Genomic DNA, 8827 nt, shown 5'->3' with positions numbered 1-8827 from the left:
TGATTTGCAAGTCTCAATTATTTGCCATTTTAAGTTGAAAGAAATATTGCTATTTTTTAGTTGCCAAATATAGTTGGATAGAGTAGTTTGGTTTGATAGAGAGTTATTTTTAAAATAATGTTTGTGCGTTGAAATTCTATGTTTTATTGGGCCAGATGTGGAACCAATATATATTACCTCTTGATTATTGTGATTATTTTCCGTTAGGTCTATTGTTGGATTATTATGTGGTGGGTTGATTAGTAATTGATCGGTAGATTGATTTAAGTTGGTGTTATTATTTATTCTGGTAGTTGAGTTATGGCTGTTAATAGGTTCTTGTAGATTTGGAGTTTTTGATACTGTGCAGCTATAGATAACATTTTTAACTTTACATGAGCCTTGTAGGGGACATTTATTTTTTCTTCTACAGTTACAGTCCGATGTATTTTGTATAGTTGTATTTTGTAGTTTATTAATTTTCTTATTATTAGAGCTAATTATTTTCTGATGAAGGTTAGGCATAGTAGAGTAAGAGACTTTAATTGTGTTCTTATTGAAAATTTTATTATATCTATGGGGGGCTTTAAAGTTCTTATCTAATATTTTAAAAAATTCTCTGGCTATGTTTGTTTCTAGGTTTTTGGAATACGGGGGTTGAACCATAGGATCTTCTTGTGTCTATTCTTACGTTTACGGGTTTTAGTTTGCTGTTTATTTGTATTATTATCTAATATTTGTAGTTTGGTTTTATCTTTTTTTGTCTCTTGGTTATTTTTCTTAACTCGTATACGGGAAGACATTACTGCACGAGCGTCACCCTTTTAAAATTCATCATTCAATAAAATAAAAAGCTATAGCAAACATCTAAATGACTACTTTAAACACAGTTCCTGATTTCAAAAAAAAGAAAAACTAAAAGGTAACTATCTCTATATATTTTTAAATCAAATTTATTATGTAAATTCAAAAAATATATATTTTTTCTACTCATTTCTATCGATAACCTATATTAATTTTCTTATAAATTTTAAATCCAAACCTTTTATTTCAATTTTTTCAGATTCATCTGCCTTACTTTTAATGCTAGGTTTATTTATGGTGTCTTTTAAATTCAATAGAAATCCTCCTAAATTTGCTGATGAGGAGACCGTGCTTACCAAAAAAACTATATATAATTGTTCTACATAACTTCATGTATACCACAAATAAAAAGCACGGATTTCCGAAACGATCGTACAGATAATTGACTTTGTTGTTGTTCCTTCTTATGAAACTGATTTTTAATTTAATTAAAATTTGATTTTTAAATTTAAAAAATTATTTTTAAATTTTTAAATTGAAAATCACTTTACTTAATATATATATATATATATATATATATATATATATATATATATATATATATATATATATACAGAGAGAGAGAGAGAGAGTAAGCTGATTGATAATTTATAATTAAAATTAAAAATTAAAAATCGGTTTCACAAGGAAAAACAAACAAATTCAATAAATTGTACGATCGTTTCGGAAACGATGTTTTTATTGAGGTATACAATACGTCTTGGACAATAATTTTATAATTTAGTTTTTTTAAACAAAGTCTCCTCATCATCAAAAATATTGGGTGGGTTTTTTTTTAAAGACACCAACAATAAAACTAGCATTTTTTTTTTTAAAATAAGGCAGATGTATCTGGAATATATTTAAAATATAAAGGAAAATAGTTATTTTTTTGATGTTGATAAACAAAGTAAGATAAAATAAAAAATTTCCTTTTATTTTAAATATTGTTTCAGATATATATGTATATATATATATATATATATGTATGTATATATGTATTTATCTATGTATATATATGTGTGTATGTATACATATATATGTGTATATGTATAGATATGTGTGTGTATATGTATATATATATGTATATGTATACATATGTGTATGTGTATATATATGTGTATATCTATATATATGTGTATATGTATATATATATGTGTATATGTATATATATGTGTGTATATATATATGTATATAGATATAAATGTGTATATGTATATATATGTATGTATATATGTATATACATGTGTATATATATATATATATATATATATATATATATATATATATATATATATATATATATATATATATGTATTCAGGAAATTTATTACTGTGAGTCCAGAATGAGTTTACATATTGTTTCAGCTAGAGGAAGATCCTCAAAAAGAGGAAATATCCAACTAGCATCGCCAGAATTCATAGACATTGAGCACTCTAGTCCGGTTTTTTCACCACTGGTAAATATATATAATTCTATGAATTCTGACGATGCTAATTGGATATTTCCTCATTTTGAGGATCTTCCTCTAGCTGAAACAATATGTAAACTCATTCTGGACTCACAGTAACAAAATTTTCTATATACTGCTCTGGTTACACATTGAGCACTCTAGTCCGGTTTTTCACCACTGGTAAATAAATATATGTATACATATATATGTATATATATCTATATATATGTATATGTAGTATATGTATATATATGTATATGTATATATATACATATGAATATGTATATATATGTTTACATATGTGAATATGTATATATATGTACATATGTGTGTGTATATATATAGCTATGTATATGTATACATGTATATATATGTATATATATATGTATATGTATATATATGTATATGTATATATATATGTATATATGTATGTATATGCATATATATGTATATATATGTATATATATGTATATATGCATATATACATATATATATGTATATACGTATTTATATATATGTATATGTGTGTATATGTATATATATGTGTATGTGTATATATATGTGTATATGTATATATGTATATATGTATATATAGGTGTATATATATGTATATATGTATATATATGCATGTATATATATGTATATATATGTAAATATATATGTATATATATGTATATATGTGTATATATATATGTAAATATATATGTATATATATGTATATATATGTATACATATGTATATATGTATATATATGTGTGTATATATGTATATATGTATATATATATGTATATATATGTATATGTATATATTTGGGTATATATAGATATATATATGCATATATACATGTATATTTATAAATGTATATATGCATGTATATGTACATATATTTATGCATATGTATATATATGTATATATCTATATGTATATATGTCCATATATATATATGTATATATACATATATGTATATATGTATATATATATATGTATATATCTACAAGTGACGTGCAATAAGTAATGCCCCTGACCCACTTCCAGTAGTCTTATCTAGCTGAAATTTTGCATGTGCAATGATTTATATCTCTACCGGTCATGTGGCAAATTACAGCTCTGAACTTATTTTGGGTTTTATTTTACTGGTTTTTGAACTGAGTCAGGTGTGAAATGGAGCCTCTTGAATGTCGAGCAGTGATCTGTTTTTGTATTTGAAAGGAAGCTCCCCACAAGAGACTTTTGATGAAATTAAAGAAACTTATGGTGATAATGCCCCATCATATGACCTTGAAAACTCTGGCATCGTGAATTCAAACATGGCTGGAATCTGTGGAAACAGCTGCTAGACCTGGTCGCCCACCTTCTGCCATTGATGAGGCCTCTGTCCATCAAGTTGAGGCTGCAATTTTGGAAGATCGGCGCATTACTATTCATCAAATAGCCCAAGATGTCAAGATTAGTACAGGGGCTGTGGAAATTATCATTCATGACCATTTGCGTATGGATAAGGTGTCTGCCAGATGGATTCTCAGGTTGCTCACACCATTCCAGAAGTGAGAATGCATCGAGTGCTCGAGGATAAATTTGAAGATGTGCCAAGAAGATGAGTCAAAGTTTTTCAAAAGACTAATTGCACAGGACGAGACCTGGGTCCATCACTATGATCCAAAGACCAAAGCCCAGTCAATGCAGTGGAAGCACTTGGACTGACCACTCCAAAGAAGGCAAGGCCGCAGCCCTCCGCTGGCAAGGTCATGCTCACACTCCTCTGGGACCAGGATGGAGTAGTGATGACAGATTTCCTGGCAAAGGGTACCACAATTATAGGAGCCTATTATGCTTCACTTTTGAGGAAATTAAAGGAAGCTATCAAAACCAAGAGGCGGGGCAAGATCAGCAAAGGTACCCTCCCCCTGCTGGACAACGCTTCGGCCCACAACTCGCATGTCGCCAGATCAGAAACACGAGCGTGTGATTATGAAATCCTCTCCCATCCCTCTACCCTCCTGACCTTGCGACCTCTGACTTTCACCTCTTCCTAGCCATGAAGTTGTTTCTGAAAGGAAAGCGTTTCCCAGATGATGCAGCCTTGATTTCTGAAGTTACGTCGTGGTTGGAGGACCAACCTAGGATGTCCTACAAAAACGGTCTCCAGAGCTTCATCAAACGATGGGAGAAATGCATAACTCTGGGTGGTTCCTATGTAGAAAAAGACTAATAACTGTGCCAAGTTTCGTTGCTCTGCTCTACTACTATGGGAAGTAGTCCAGAGGCATTACTTACTGCACGCCCCTCACAGACCCTTGATGTTGGAGAAGTAGACATGGTAGTAGGGGTCTACATTGGAGGATAGAGTTCTAGGTTTATTCGCGTTTTTTTTTCTTGAGATATTTCAGGTTGAGGTCTTGGGATTTGTGGAACAGGGCGACAGACTTGGTTAGAGCATGACAGAGAGGGAAAGTAAGAAATAAAAAAGCAGGAATTTTTTTTTGTAGCACATGATAAGATAAAGCCGTAATAATTACTCACCAGTATAGCATTGAGAGTCCTCATCAGAAACTACTGCTTGGTTCAGAATCCATTCACCAAATGGCAATACAGCAGCCCCAGTACATTGCACCTGCTGATAGGACAGCCTCCTTAGTGGTTAATCCAAGGTTCGGGTCCCTGACTTTTTGTTTACAGCGGTATAACCACAGCATTAAATTTTTTCTTTGTTTTCCTTTTTTACCAATTATTAGAACAGGATCTTTGAATGTCGTGTGGCTAATTTTATGGTGGTTTGGTGCATTTAATTCACCCGATTCTCATCCGCGAATCAGTGAAAAAGAGAAATGCATTATTAAAAGACATACGACTGGAAATACGAAAAGAAAGGTACGTAGCCCGAACAATTTAACTCACTGAATATGAAACATCTTTCTTTACTGCATACTTTTGTCATTCTCAAATATATACGTTAGTAATCTGATTCATGCAATCAGCAAGTCAAACATTAAATTCCCTATATATATATATATATAGTCGCCGGTGACCCGACCATGAGGCAGGTAGTACTGGGTTACATGGTACCAGTAGCACATGACATGACCTGACATATATATATACATACATATATACGTACATATATATATGCATATATATATATATATATATACATACATATATATACATATATACATGCATATATATACACATATATATATATATACATATATATATACATATATATGCATATACATATATATACATACATATATATACATACATATATATATACATATATATATACATATATATACATATAAATACATACATATAAATACATACATATACAAACACATATAAATACATACATATACACACATATATATGCGTACATATACATATATGTATATATATACATATATATACATACATATACATACATGTATATGCATACATATATATACATACATATACATACATGTATATAGATACATATATACATACATATATATACATACGTACGTATATACATATATACATACATATATATACATACATATAAATATACACATAAATATACACATACATATACATACATATATATACATACATATACACATACATATACATACATACGTATACATACATATACATACATATATACATATATACATGTATATGCATATACATATACACATGTATATACATATATGCATATACATATACATATATATATGATGATGATTGCAACGTCTTATCAGACGAGTGTCACTCTCTCAGACAGTTAAAGTCCATGAGCCCGAAAATGACTTCCATCGCCACAGGACCATTTTAATAGATAAATGCCTGAGGGAGTATCTGTACACAGATGATGTTACAGAGTCTTAACTCTGTACGACAGCTAAGTCTCTCTCTCAGTTCAAAATGTTGAGATCCAGCAACAAGCAAGAGCAAGATAGCCAGCAACAAGTTAAACGGCATACCAGCTTAATGCGGGTACTGGTCTCCCGCTTTATGGTGTTTTAAAATCAGAGATTTGTTTCTCCTAGAAGGTTGCCTTCACCACACCACGGCTTACAGGAGCCCTCTCCACCCGGACAGACACATACATACACACAAACACACACGGTGCTAGTTGGCCGTTGACTCCGAAAAAGGGTTCAGTCGCCCTTTGGAAGTCTTGTTTTTAATCTTCAGGGAGACTAGCCACCCTCCTCACCAAACAAGTCTGGTTGGGGAACCAGTTTAGTCGCTGGTGACCCGACCATGAGGCAGGTAGTACATATATATATTCATATATACATATATATATATATATATATATATATATATATATATATATATATATATATATACATATGATGGCAGCAAATTCGCTTTCGAACATTGTCATCACTCGATATAGTACAAAAAAAAAAGGGGTACAGAAACACAAAAACATTCAGTGATGGGCCGCACGAATGTGGCTTTTAAGCCCTGTAAAACTCTGCATTCCTTGGCACACATTGTGCAGACATGTGCACCACTAGCAGCACGTTCTTGATGTTCTTTTTTATGCAGGATTAAATGCTGTTTTGTACTTCTGCCCGCAGTTAACACAGGTTAACTTTGGCAACTCAAGACTGCTTTGTGGCCCACTGTGCCGATGAGTAGACTGGTGGCTCATCAGCCCAGCTCTGCTCAGACATATACTTCTGCACAACTCACACTCCAAACCAATTTGGCGCACCCTCCCATCCACGGCTCCTTTCACCCTCCCCTTCCAGATATCGCGCTTCAGCCGCTCATACTGGGTTCGATCCACCTCGAACTTGCCCACACCTCCCCACAAGGTCCTTCTCCACCCTCCGCGAGCCAAAGCAAGACTCTCCCATTTTTTTTCATCAATCAATTTTTTTTAAGGTGGTTTCCTTGAATCTCAATTTAGGCTTTTGAGCCAGACGTTTTCCCTCGGCGAGTTTGCCATAAAGGAGTTGTTTGGGAAGTCGACTGTCTAACATCCTCACCACATGTCCACTCCATCTCATTCTATTCTTGATAATGTGAGCCTTAATGCTAAGGCATTGGGTCCGCTCAAGCACCTCCACATGACTGACATACATCTGCCAACCCACACCTAAGATTCGCTGTAGGCACTTCAGGTGAAACCACTCAAGGCGTCTCCAATGCTCCCTGTATGTTGTCAAAGTTCCACAACCATAGAGAAGAGTAGAGAGAACGCATGTGGCATAAACCTTAATCTTAGTTGACAGCAAGATCCCATGACGTCTCCACAAACACCCGTCCAACTTTCTGAAGGCATCACTTGCCCTGCTGATCTGTAATGATACCTCATCATCCAGGGCACCGGACATACTTAGTGTGCTACCCAAGTATACAAACTTAGTGACAACCGCTATCCTTGATACACAGATATAAACTGATGGCTCATAGTATGGCATGCCCGGAGCAGGCTGATACATTAAGACAGTTTTTTCAGATTGATGGTCAGACCCAATTCGCAGTGGGCAACCGCAAAGGCGTCCACAGGATGCTGCATATCAGTCACCGTATGAGCTACCAGATCACAGTTATCCGCAAAGAGCAAGTCACGAATCATGTTGGTGAAGACCTTTGTACTTGCATTCAAGTGTCTAATGTTGAACAACCCCCCAGTAGTTCGGTAATAAATATAGACACCATCAGAGCACCCCCCCCCCAAATTCCATCCGAATGACCATGGTGAAATACAACGCAAAGAGTGTGGGTGCAGGAATGTCTCCCTGCTTAACACCATTTTCTACTAAGATAAGATCAGCCAGCTTTCCCCCAACGTTGATCACAGCCTTCATATCATCGTGGAAGAGCTTAAAGATGATTACAAACTTGTCAGGACAACCAAGCTTTTTCAGAATCTCCCACAAAGCATCCCTATTGACTGTATCAAAGGCCTTAGTTAAATCGATGAACACCTGATGCAGTCCCTTTTGCTGTTCTATGCATTTCTCCTGTAGTTGCCTGGCTGTAAAAATCATATCCACTGTCCCTCGACATCTTCTGAAACCACACTGCGACTCAGGCAAACAACAATGTGCTCCAGCATTCTGTCTAGCATGATCCTACAGAGCACCTTACCGACTACTGACAGCAAAGAGATACTCGATAATTTACATATTCATCTCTGCTATCCTTCCCCTTGTATAGCACTACTATCAATGCATCCCACCAATCTTGCGGAATACACTCATCTACACTCCTCCTGCCAAGCAGTCTGCAACAAATCCGCTACATGTTGCATCATATTGGGTCCAGAACATTTACAGATATATGCATGCAAACCACTCGGGTCAGGAGACTTTCCATTGTTCAGCTTATGGACAGCTGCTTCAACCTCCTGGAGAGAAGGAACCTCTGCCAATATATCCTTGACTGGATTGCTAGAAATCAACCTAACAAACTCCTGATCAACGTAAGAAGGTCTGTTCAGGAGGTCATCGAAATGCTCCCTCCATCTATGAAGAATATCGGTAGGGTCTCGGAGAAGATCCCCACCATTCTTCGAGCGCAGAGGAGTGATAGGTGATCTGGATGGT

This window comes from Euprymna scolopes, chromosome 37, assembly GCF_053919585.1.
Source record: "Euprymna scolopes isolate OS-2025 chromosome 37, ASM5391958v1, whole genome shotgun sequence".
Lineage (NCBI taxonomy): Eukaryota > Metazoa > Mollusca > Cephalopoda > Sepiida > Sepiolidae > Euprymna > Euprymna scolopes.
This window is presented reverse-complemented; position numbering follows the sequence as displayed.